Here is a 13,453-nt window from a genome sequence, read left to right on the forward strand (position 1 = left end):
GGAGTATTGCGGACTATACGTACCAAACCAACTATTAAGGGATAGACACGTTATGCGGTGCGTGTGAAGAGGAAGGAACGGCTGAACACCTGATATTTTTTCTATAAAGGGTTTCGCCCTACAGTTTAAAGCAACAGGGTGGATTTTTTCAAAGCATTGGGGTTTAGGGGCAGTGCAGACAAGGTAGAAATAACCAAACAGAGGTTATCTGTTTGGTGGCTAAAATTAAGACGAGTGAAATGTAACCCTCCACTAAGTACAATTACATGCATACTACTACTCTGCAGTCACACATGTTATGATAGTCACGGCTAGGTGGTGTGAGCCGCCCCCCGATCTAAATGGTTCAGCCATCCATCCATGGTGAAATCATATGGTGAGATGCGGAATGACGCGATGACGCCTCTAGCAGACCGCGGCCGGCGCCAGCCGAGACGGCATGTAAGCCATGCGCGTGTGGCTTATTAAATAGTTGTCAATTAACACTTGCGTCTCGTCAATCTCGTCACATGCTCGGCAGACGACCACGACATGGTGGCAGCGGCAGGATGCTCGGCAACGCCGTGAGAAACGCACCGTTGAAATAGAAGTCTGAAAACTCCCGTAGCGCAGGGGCGCAGTGCACCGAACACAAAACTTCACTACACATGGCTTCGCCTTCAATGCCTACAGCTCCGCTCCGGGTAAATTCCTCGTTGGCGTAACCTTCTCCTCGCACGGGCGCGGTACGTCGGATGGACTTTTTCGCGCCTGCGGCGCTCGTGCTGTATCAGTCATGCCAGATTATGCCTTTCTCGCGCCTTGCGGCGCTCTACCTTCAAGATAACATCACTGATTTTTCAAGAGAAGCAGTAGGGGCCGTAGTATACAGAGACCGGGCCTGCACTCTTGTAGTAGTATCTTCGCTTGTGCCAGGCTTTTCGTATGCTGCTCTCCGTGACTTTCCAAAACATTTCTACTCAAAGTGAGGTTATTTTGAAATTAGAGTGCCGCAAGGCGCAAGAAAGGTATAATCCGACATGCAGCAGGAGCACCGCAGGCGCGAGAAAGTCTATCCGACGTACCGCGCCCGTGCGAGGAGAACGTTAGTAACGAAGAATTTACAGCTCCGCTCAACCCGTTCGTAGTTGAACAGCCGAAAAAAATACAGTTTCGGCGATCCGAAGAGTGGAAACGGTGGTTCACGAGATGGAAGCGCTATCTCGACTTAGGAAGCAAGCTGACGAGAAGCAGGTAAACGCCCTCGTCTATGCCATGGGTCGTGAAGCCGAAGACTACCTAGCTCTGCGACGCCGAGAAACTCGGCCAACTCGGCTACGACACAGAAACCCGAGCCATAGAGCCCGAGCGTTCGCGAAATATTTTGTTCCGCGGACGAACGTCATACACGAGCGTGCGATGTTCAACAGCCGGAAGCACGAAGCGCACGAGACAGTCGATACGTTCGCCGCCGAACTATTCAGACGAGCCGAAACCTGCGAGTACGGCGATCAGAGGAACTGACTGATCCGAGATAGGCTCGTGGTCGGTCTCAAAGACACGCAGTTAAGTGAGAAGCTGCAACTTAACGCCAAGAAACCGCCGCCACCCCTGCTCGCAACTCCAAGAGCAAAGGAAAGTCAAATCAGTAGGCTCAGAAAAACCAGCGCGAGCAGACTGCGCTGACGTGCAAGGGGTGTGGCTCAACAACGCTCCCACCATCACACTGTGTGCCCAGCGAACGGCAGAACATGCAGTGCTTGTGACGAAAAGGGACGTGTACACTTCGCCGCCGTGTGCTTATCCGCTTACAAAAGGCGTAACAAATGTGCGACAGTCAACGGCTTGCCCATGAAGTTCGAGGTAGACACTGGCGCGGATATAACCGCTATACCAACAAACCTGCACGATGAAGAAGTTATGGGCAACTTAAAGCAAGCAAAGAAACAGCTGCTTGGACTTAGCAGGACCAAAATAGTAACGTACGATTGGACTGTTCAGTGCAATTAAGCCTGTGCTGGAGTGGCCAGTTGTGTCAAGAATAAATTTATGTGATTGACAGAGTCACGAACTTCTTGGACATCTCGTAATCAATTACTTTAGATGTCCTACCAAGCGTTCTGGAGGTAACAGAGTCAACCTGCTAGGTCAGCGACCCATCCAACATTCTATGCCACTTTCTATACCTGATACCTGTACAACATTCTATACCTGACTTCATGCCTGAGCCTAGTCAAGACAAAATACAAAATGATGATATTCCTATGTGCTATTACGTACCTGAGGCGAGTACCTCTGCCCATGTTGCCCTATGCCAAACGTGAGTTAAAAGACTAGAGTGCCTGGGTGTCATCAGAAAGGTTGAAGAGGCCACAAAATGGTGTGCAGCTATGGCAGTTGTGAAAAAAAAGAAAGGAGGCGAGCTTCAAATCTGCATTGACTTTGAGGGGTTGAAGAACATTCTGCGTGAACAAGTCTTAATGCCCACCATCGATTAATGCTTTGCCAACTTCTCTGGAGCTACATGTTTAGCAAGCTGGACACAAGTTCCGGTTATTGGCAAGCTCCACTGGCAGCCGAGTCCCAGAGGTACACCACTTTCCTGATGCCATTTGGCCATTTTCAGTTCCTCCGATTTCCACAGCACCTGAATTTTTCTAGAGGGAAATGCTAAGAGTGCTAGAAGGCCTGCACAGCCAAGCATGTCTGCAAGACGACATGATAGTGTTTGGCTGCATGAAGGAAGAACATGATGCATGACTCCACAGAGTACTTCTTAGCATCACCTTAAATGCAGCAAAGTGTGTACTACACCAGCAGTCAGTGAGATTCCTCAGGTACTTTGTAACAGCAAACGGTATCAGTGCTGATGCTGAAAAGGTCAACGCGGTCTGTCATCTAGCAGAGCCAGCAGATGTAACAGAAGCGAGATCCTTCTTGCAAATGGCTTATCACCTGACCAAATTTCTCCCAGGGCTCTCGCAGCTCACAAAACTGTTACGTGACCTACTTCATAGTAATGCTTAATGGTGCTGGGATACACCACTAGTAGAGAGCTTCAATGCCATTAAAGAAAAAAAAAACACTGACAACGACACTGGTGCTCCCCAACTACTACCCTTGCAGTCATCTCACTGTGTCTGCAGATGCATCACCGTACAGTCTTGGGGCAGTCCTCTTACAAGAGACAGCAGGTCATAGGCTTCCAGTTGCCTATTCCTCAAGATCCCTCTCTCACATGGAAACACAATATGCACAAATAGTCTTAGACCTGAAGATGGAAAAATGACAGCAAGCAATTGATGGATAATGGACCAATATGAATAATCAGTTAGGATTATCCAAAATGTGGACTTTGCTCAGGCACCTTTTGAATTCTGAGGAAAGTAAAGCCACGTACAGACAAAACATAAATAAAATCTTACATGCATATGACAAAACTGAAAAAGCTTTTATCGATGAGATAGCCACAAGGTATTTATCTCGGGCTAAGTGAACTCCTCACCTAGATTACACAGGCACCAAAAACAGACAATTAGACGAAGAGATTAGCAAAGCGGAATTGAGAGCAGCTCTACAAAAGCTTAATACTACATCCACGCCGGGACTAGACGGAATAACAAACAAGACAATCTGAAATCTCGATGATGCCTCTGTAGACCAACTTACCAAGTATATAAACAAATGCTGGCAATCTGGTACAATACCACAACAATGGAAAACGGCCCAGATTATTCTAATACCTAAACCGGGCAAGCGGTTACAGTTGGAGAACCTGAGACCGATTTCACTCACGTCCTGTGCGGGCAAACTCATGGAGCATGTTGTCCTTATGAGACTGACCAACTATCTCGAGGACGACATTCTCCCCCTACAATGTTGGGCTTCCAGAGAAATTTGTCTACACAGGATGCAATGCCCCAACTTAAGCATCAAATTATAGATAACACAAGCTGGAAGACCAAAGCTATCCTAGGATTGGACCTAAAGAAAGCTTCTGACAGTGTTACCCACGGAACAATATTAAACAGAATAAATGAGCTAGGCCTAGACCGACGAGTATACACTTACATACAAAACTTCCTTACTAACAGAAAAGCACACATCAGGATAGAAGCCTTAACTCCGAAGAACTACAAATCGTAAGCGCAGGTACGCCCCAAAGTTCCGTAATATCACCGATGCTGTTTAATCTGGCTCTGATCGGATTACCGTCGAAGCTACAGGAAATCGATGGCTGCAATCATACCATCTGCGCTGATGATATCACCCTCTGGGTGAGCGATGGCAACGATAGACACGTTGAAAACACATTACAACATGCAATAGAAGCAGTTGAACAATACCCAGCAGGAACCGGACTCGCGTGTTCAGCAGAGAAATCTGAGCTCCTAATTTATATACCATTGCGACATGGCCGAAAATCATGCAACTACGAGGAACGAAACAATCCGAAAATTCACCTAACTACGGCGGATGGTACGCCCACACCCAAGGTTGACAAGATCAGAGTATTGTGGCTCATCATTGAAAGTAGCGGCTACAATGGAGAGACCATACGTAAATTAGACAATATAACATCTCAAATCATGCGGCTATCCAAACGAATAGCCAGCAAACATAGTGGAATGAAAGAAGGCAATCTGCTTAGACTAGTCCAAGCATTTGTACTAAGCAACATAGTACATGTGGCATCGTACCTACGATGGTACTCTTCAGAACGATACAAATTAGGCTGCTTAATCAGAAAAATTTACAAGCAAGCAATCAGACTCTCCATCACCACCAGCAACGATAGACTACTGCAGCTAGGTCTACACAATACACTGGGTGAGCTAATCAAGGCACAACACATAGCACAGTATGAACGCCTGTCCAAACTAAAACAGGTAGGCAAATATTGAATCGCCTGGGCATAGGGTATCGTACCCAACATGGCATCAAAGCAGATATACCCAGACACATCAGAGGCACGATAACCGTCCTTCCAATATCCAAGAATATGCATCCCACTCACTATCAGGGTAGGTGGGAAAGCAGAGCCTGCGACATACAGAAATTGGTAACAGCAAGGACACCACATTTGTAGACGCAGCTAGATAAAGACACAAGCGCGCCTATGCAGCAGTGGTGATAAATTGCGAGGGAAAATGCACGACGAGTGCTACAGTGAACACGCCACACGTATAAACCGCAGAGGAAATAGCTATCACGTTAGCCGTAGCACAAACGCAAGGAGATGTAATCATCAGTGATTCCCAGACGGCAATACAAAACTTCGACAACGGTCAAATCTCCCTGGAGGCACTGCGACTCCTAAAATCAGGTAATAACCCTGACAAAAGTGTGCATCTTGACCCCTGCTCACACACTACCAGAGGGCAGCAATGAAGCAGCGCACCGCATGGCTCGAGAGCTTACGGACCAAGCTTCGGTTAGCCCTGCCTCACCAACTACCGACCAGTGGGCGTGGGAAGATCGAATGACCACATTTCACGAAATTGCACAACACCACAGATTGTAGAGGCGCACATTTCCGCCGCTTCACCCAAAATTAAGCAAAGAACAGTCTGTTAAATGGTGGCAGTTACAAACCAGATCCTATCCGAGTCGAGCTATCATGTACCTAATACACCCAGATTTATACATGACTGACAAGTGCAGACATTGCGACTCTAGAGCCACCCCAGAGCATATCCGATAGGAACGTAAGGGTATAATACACAGTAACATTGGTGCCGCCTCAAACAGCGACAACCTCTATGCACGCTGGAAGTCTGCGTTGCTCAGCTCGGACCTGCAGCACCAACTCTGGGCCGTCCGGCGAGCCGAGGAAGCTGCCAAGGGCCAACAACACTTGGCCGACGCCTAGGCGGGGTCCAGACCCACCCCAACAAATCGCAGGGCACTCAATAAAGTTATTTGAATGAATGAACATGCTTACAGAAAAACCAAGGATGAGCACAAAATGTAGAAGTTTAGAGCTTTTCTGCTGCATGTTACTCATCTGAATCTGTGAGGAAAGCATAACGAGGGCTAACATAGTTATTGCCTCCCTGTTTGTACATGTACAGCAGGTCATAAAATTCCCTATGGTGGTGAACATTTTCAATTATGACATTATGAGCTGTGCTCTCTACAACAAAGGCATGAAAATGCTCATCAAAATACCTTGTGTCAAGAATGGTGGCAAAAACAAACAACTTTAGGTTACAAACTGCAATCAGTGTCACTGTAGCAAACTCGGGAAGGTCATCATCTGGTACAAGCAAAGGTATGACAGCACCCACACTTAGCGTCCTTCCAGATACAGTAACAGAATCTGCACAGTGCACGTCTGCTGAAGTCGGCCAGAGTTCTCGAAGTCTGTCTTTCAAGAGGTCAGGTAATGAGTCTGGCTCTAGTCTCTTGCTCCCTATGACGGTCAGTGATTCTTGAGGTTGTGTCAAAGCATACATAAGTTGCATTTGGTGTCGACGACTCAGTGTTGAAGAAATGTTCCTGAAGTTGCGTACTTTCCTAGTGAGAGACTTGAAAAATTGGTGCTTTGCTTCAAAACGCATGCAGGACAGTTTAGAAAGAGGGCCATACAAAAGTAGAAGGCTGGGGTAATGAGTCAGATAGTGCATCTTTGGGATAATGCTCACATCTGCAAAAGTTTCCTTAAATGCACTGTAGAAGTCTTCAATAAGCACCTTCAAATAGGCAACAGAACCACGAGACACCTGTGGTGCAAGAACAATGTCCACTATAGCACGGAGTTCGAGGTATACTTGATACGCAGGATTTCCTTCTGGGACACTGTCTCCGACAAGCAGAGAGAAAAAACGAAAAAAGCAGAGCTTTTCAGCAGCTGACCCCTTGATGGTTGTTCTTCCGAACACTGCTGCACGTGACAGGGCTGGCAATCGAGACTTTTTGTCCCCTCCTCGAAGAGGAAATTTGGCAAGCCGCTCATTCAGCTGGTCTAGAGTTAGAAGCTGACTTGATACAATGTGCTGGATGACATGCTTCATGACAAATGGGATGACCCCTTCATAAAGGTCATGCATAACATCTGGTGGCAACCCTTGAGTCACATCAAAAGAATTAAGAGCACTTAGACAGCTTTCACCTGTAACACCATAGGTATTAGAGAGAGTTGGATCTTGCTTTATGAGTTGAATATGACGAGCATGCATTTCCTTTGTTCTAATAACAAAGTCATCTTCATGCCATTTGTCATTAATTTCATTTCTGGTTGCCATGCAATACCGGCAGATAGGGCCAGATGAAAAACATTCGCGGAAACCACCAAGTTGGTGGCTTGATAAGTTGTCACCACTCACAAACAAAAGTGAGCCTTTCACAACTTCTTCGTTAAGCTCAATGCCATTTGCTTCTAGTTGCTGAAGATCTTTAAGAAGTGGTTCAAGAATTTTATGAAGAGTGAATTTGGTCACAAGGGATGTCCTTGCAAGCATTACAAGGTATTTATCATTCAGCTTTGACTGCGATTGTGGTGGAAGATTTAAGATTGTTAAGTACCCAGCCAGAAGTTTATGCTTTCCACGTTTGCTTCCCAGGGGGTTACAGATTTCAAAGTCATCAAAATAGAGCTGAATGGCCAATAATCTTTTTGTGCTGGCATTTCTAAATATGCTGTGCTCTTTAAAATAGCTGCCATCAGATATGTCTTGCAAGAGGGTTGAACATGATTCTTTGAATTCTCCAAAAAGCTTGTGCACCCCAGCAACCGCTTTTATAGTTTCTAGGATCGGAACATATTCAAAGCACTCATCTTGGGAATCTGAAAGATACATGGTCTTAGGAGACACAAAAGGAAATACACTTTTCCAATAGTTCTCCCGTCCGGATTTCGTCGCAAGATGCTCAAGCCTTGTAATTTCCACTGAATTAAATGTTGCTTTGAACTCTGTAATGAAGTGGAGCAAATCATTGGCGATTTCATTAGTCGTGCTTTCCGGTAATTGTCTCCCCTCTTGCCACTTCAACAGCAGAGAGGACAAATGCATTGCACATTGATCACTGGTGTCAAGCACCGCAGTATTGCTGCTACATCTCTGTTCAGGCTCTTCATCACTGGACACACTGAAGGAGTCCTCGATTGCACCATGTGCACTGCTGAAGTGTACTGGTTCCACAGGGGTCTCACTGGTACTTGTTAGGAACAAATGGTTGTGGTGTTGCCTGACATGCTTCCGGAAGGTGCTATACAGTCTGTAAGTCTTGACACAGCCTTCCAGATTGCAATGCCAGTTACTCTCTGTGCCATGCCATGTGCAGAAGTGCCGGAAAAGGGTAGCTAAAGAACACGTTCTTTGGTGGCACCGGGGACAAGCATATGCATTCGTCGAGTCCATCTGGAATAGCAAAGTACATTATTGGGAAAGAATGTAGTAATACATAACTATAAGAACTAGACAGAACGCGAAAGCTCCAGTGGCACCTGAATATCACCATTTACACTGTTAAACATCTTGCAATCACAGGAAGTTATCATTTGTATTTAATAAATACAAACAATGAAAGACAAACAGCCCATGCATTATGCATTATGAAATACAGTTATCTTAATACTTGTATGCTGGTTTCATACATCAGTTGGGAAAGAACATAGCATGTGATAGAATGCCTGATGCAAACAGGACAATATGGTTTCATCAAATTAAGTTTTTGAAGTACTTGTGTGCTTGATAGCAACCCACCCAGTCAAAACAAAACCATTGAGTTCAATGGAATCTTTCAATAGGAGGTAATAGGTTCTAATTGGACCCAATGAAGTCACTGTATGAGTAGTACCATGTCCCCCCAAAATATTTGATAATCGTAGTAAGCATAATCGTAATGCATAACTTAAGTAAAAGATCTTTATATTTTTGTGTGATCAATGGGTGAGAACTGTTTAGCTTTTTGTGAAGTTAAAAATCTCCTTTGGAACTACCGATTTCTTTTGAACTACTGGCACGACTTCGTCAACCAATTTTTGCTTATATTGTATGTGTCTTGCCACTTACACCAGTCTATTCTGAGGACCCTTCTTTGTCTACCGCCCTGACAGCAGTCATCAGCTCTGACTTGACTCCTGCGCAGACGCAACAGCTGCTTGATTTGTTGAAAAAAAAAGAAATACGCTACTTCTTTTGACGTCTATTCGTTGATCTTGGGCCAAGCAACCGTTGCAGAGCACTGCATTCTGACAGACGACACATCTATCGTGTGGCGCCGCCCATACTGTGTGTCTCTAGCTGAGCGGAAAATCATTGACAACGTCGCCGACATGCTGGCATGGCATATATAGACCTGACGGAGGTCTCCCACAGTGAAGGGATGCACTATGGGCATACATGTTATTGAACAGAGCTGCCACTGTGTGTTCATGCTTGACTGGGCTTCCAAATCTGTGTCATATATCAAGGCTAAGATACATCTGTGGTTGTATTTTTTTTTCTTTCTTTTCTTTTCGTTTTCTGGGTCATTCCATGCCAAGTGTCCCAGGCTTGGCAGCTCGACCATTGCAGACTTTTCTGGCTAAGTGGAGGATTTCGGGGCAACATTTTTGACAAAATAAGTTTTTCTCCCTCATGATCTGAAATTTTGTTCGCTTATGTAAAAGTGTGATCAACAAAAATTGTATGAATTATCTCTGTAGAGAGCCTGGAAATCTCTGCCTGTGTATCTAGAGAGGCTTTACTTAGACGTGTGTTTATTATGATGATTTAAAAATTTATTTGTTCCACTGCTTGTTACATATCCTCAAAAGCAAAAGAAATCTTTTGTGTTAATTTTTTTTTTAGAAGACTTGGTCTCTCCCTGAACATCACAAAACCTTTTTATGATTGGCTGTAAGTCATACTTCTTTTTAGTCAAATGCTCGCAGGCACAATGGGTATAATGTTTTCACAAAAGAAAGGGCGTGTCCATCATTACCCTAACTACAGTGAACTAGAATGCCGTACAATTTGCCATAACTATAACCATCGCTACAGTGTTAGTCCAAGAGCGCCAATTATGCCAATAAGATAGCACTGTTGGCACTGACCGAGCGTTGCCTAATTCAAGTTTATCAGTCGGCCTGCATTAGGCAACATGCAGTCAAGGCCAATGCTGCCAGCTTAATTATTGGTATAGCCTATAATAAACTGGTATGCAAGACCGAAATGCAGAAAGAATAGCTTTTTCAAGAGTACATTTCTCTCATATGATTATGCGCCTAAAGGACATCTACGATCAAAATCAATGCCAGCTGAATTGACATACACTTTTGATTAGGCGGCGAACTTCTTTCAAATTCTCGTGGAGATGGAAGGTTTTGCCTTGTATGGTGTTTTCTTTGTGTACTGCTCGTTATCCTGTCATTGTTTGTAACCATCTCTTGATCATAATTTTGTAAATGTAGTTCCTGTACATACACCATTACACTGATTGTTATAAATACCATATGTATAAAAAAAAACTAGCGCTGTTTAATGGTTGCGCTATTACGTATTTCGTACTGTATCGTGATAATTGTATAAGTTAGATTCCACGTCCATATTTCTTCTTTCATTTTAATTTAACGATTGTTCTGTGTGTGGAACTTTGTTATCCACAAGTTGGTTTGCAGTTCACTAAAAAAGTTGTTTGCGAATGCAAGGTGCAAAGGTATTTCGAGATATTTCCCAAATTGTGGGATGAAATACATGAGCGTTCCAGTTGCTTTTGTGCTTCAATGTATAAAACAGCTTTATGGTAAAAAAGTAAGTGGAACAATGCATTTTTACAGCAAGTTTGATGGCGCATATCTCTAAACTTGTGGTATTCTGGAAATTCATTCCAAGTGGATACGCCTGACAAGCTCACCGGCTACAATTCGTAAATTACAATATGTGTCGTAAAGTCATTAACTAGGAAGTTAATTAGCGATTTTTTTGTTAATTAGTTGAATATGTGCTTCGATTTTTCGTGCTACTAATGTCTGCCGCATCGAATAACCCAGCTCAATGATAAGAATTATGCTACCTGACACAGACAATTTCTAAAAATTCCGTAAAACTTAAAAATTAACGCTCTGTATACCGGGTGATCTTACAAGGACTCTTATTTCAGGGGACGCTCAGTAAAATCCTCGCAATAGTTAAGCTAAACAACAACCGTTCGATTGAGTTTACTGGTTATTCAGATCATATAAGATAAAGAACGCGGGCATACCCGCTGCATGCAACTTACCGTAGGAGCGTAACGCAGTACGCAGCGCCGTGGCTACGTAACCTCCGGCTCACAAAAAGATAAATGTACTTATAAACGTCCTCGCATTCTGGCAGGGAGTCCTGCGCGAAGTTGAACAGAATCTGAGCGCAGCACGCTGAAGGTGGTTCGCTCGTCGATGTTTCGCGGTTTCGCGCGCGAAAAGAATAGCGCCAATAGCACCTCTTCCTCCACGCGATCACTTTCTCTCTCTCTTTCCGGATAGTGCAAGTGGGTGCTCTTAGCGACAGCTCGCTTGCTTGTCGATCTTTCGCGCGTTACAGAAAGCGCCTGTTCCTCTCCACAATCACTGTATTTCTATCTCGATAGAAAGAAACTCTCTATCTCGATGGAGAAAGTGAGTGCTTGAGACTTCCGAGATCTGTGGTAGGAAGGAAGAAGGGATAGGTGCAAGAGTTGCCACCGCTGTTTTCGGAGGCTATGCTGCTTCTCCGAGTTTTACGTTAACAAATATCGTATTTGCAACAATATATGGGAGCTGTTTTACGGAATTTCCTGCCATAATAACGCGCCTCGCATTATAACTTGGTTTCGGGACACGAATATAACGTGTTCATTTTATTTAATTTTCTCCGATGCTTCAAATTGTAGCGAGCTAAACCACATCGATTGAAACGCTTGTTTTCCAGCACCTTTTCTTCTTTTTGTTCTGCCTCACGGTTGTTGTGAATAATATGCGGCAACTTCGCGTTTTGTTTAATTACACTATATATCCATAGTCAGACCCCGGTCCCCGCCGGCGCTCCGCCACGAAGATCCGGAACATCATGCTTTACATGTATTCCACATCTTTTGAAGAGACGCGCTGATTGCCACTTGCAGGGTGTAGAAGGTGCAGATCCCTGACGCCTCTGAGAAAAGTGAGAGCTGAAACATCGTGTTGGTGTCGAGCAAGACTTGGCAATCTGTGTTTCTTTTGCTGCATTTTGACTCGTGTAAATACCTTCTTAAATACAGTCAATTAGTTTTGTTCCGGAAGCGAAAAGACGCACGTATTTTGTCGTTGCTTGGCCATGAAAAGTGCCTTTTATTCGACAGTTGCGCCATTCAACAGTCGGCATTACAGCCGAACCCGCACACTAGAAGGCTTGTGTGCAAGGATCGAGATTATAATTAAGTGAACAGCAATATTTTGTTGTGCTAGTCTGTGGACGAAAGCATATATTTTGACCGCGTGCCTTCCTGGCGCGTCGGCAGAATATTTCCATACAGAGCGAGTTGCAGATGACGCTATAATTTCAGGCCCCTGCAGGGCCGCCTCTCGCGATGGTAGAACTGTCGATCTCCACACCCTATTTGATATTGAGTCCACACTTTGCAAATGGGGCTTGCGACAGCATCTCACATACAGGTTTATTTACAAATATATATGTCAACCATAGCTTGTGGAGCGACAGAGATCCAAAAGCTGTGACCGCTCTCTCTGCTTTACAAGAAACAAACAACTTTTAAATGATACGATTCCCAAATAATCACACTTGCCCGCTGCTCAGTACTGCAGGGCCGTACACGTCACAAGCGGATTTGCAAGCACGCAGCTGTTACATATGAACCAGTGGTTACAACAAAGTCCGCGAACGAGTTTCCTGTGGGCTGCCCGGCCTCTCGTTCTCACGCGCGAGCTCATATGTGCGACTTCCTCGAGCCCCGCCACTCGGCTTCTGTCACTATAGCAGTGCCGGTGTGCGCGGTCGGGTGGCAAACTCCCCAGCACTCGATCCACAAGCGCCCTACGAATAAAGTTTACTTAGTTCCTCGGCTGTATGAATGTAAATAGTTATCTTCCTTACGTAACGTATATTGTCTCTTCATGTACATCTGTGCTTATATTGGGGGCGAGCTCCACCACTGGAAAAGCTGGCGCCTCCGTCAGAGTGACGTGGTATGAGGGATCACGTGGACACAGCGGCCGCGTCGGCTGCTTCGGAAGCGCCGAAGCGAGCTGAAAACGAAAGATCCACATGCGCTGCGGTTCTGATTAAGCGGGGAGGTTTTCTCTTCGGGTGTGCACTTGACAACACTCGCAAACCCTCTAATAGGCAACGACTGCCTTTGAAGGCATCCATCATGGTAGGCTACTGCTCGATGCCGCAGTGCCGGACGTATACACAACGGAGCCGAGTGTCAGCCTTCATATGTCAGCCTGCAGGACAAGAAGCTGCGTGGAGTTTACGATACTTAGAACCGACAAGCAGCCGTCGGCTACAACTCGGGCGTGCAGCAAGCA

The sequence above is a fragment of the Dermacentor variabilis genome, chromosome 1 (assembly GCF_050947875.1).
Source record: "Dermacentor variabilis isolate Ectoservices chromosome 1, ASM5094787v1, whole genome shotgun sequence".
In the NCBI taxonomy this organism is placed as follows: domain Eukaryota; kingdom Metazoa; phylum Arthropoda; class Arachnida; order Ixodida; family Ixodidae; genus Dermacentor; species Dermacentor variabilis.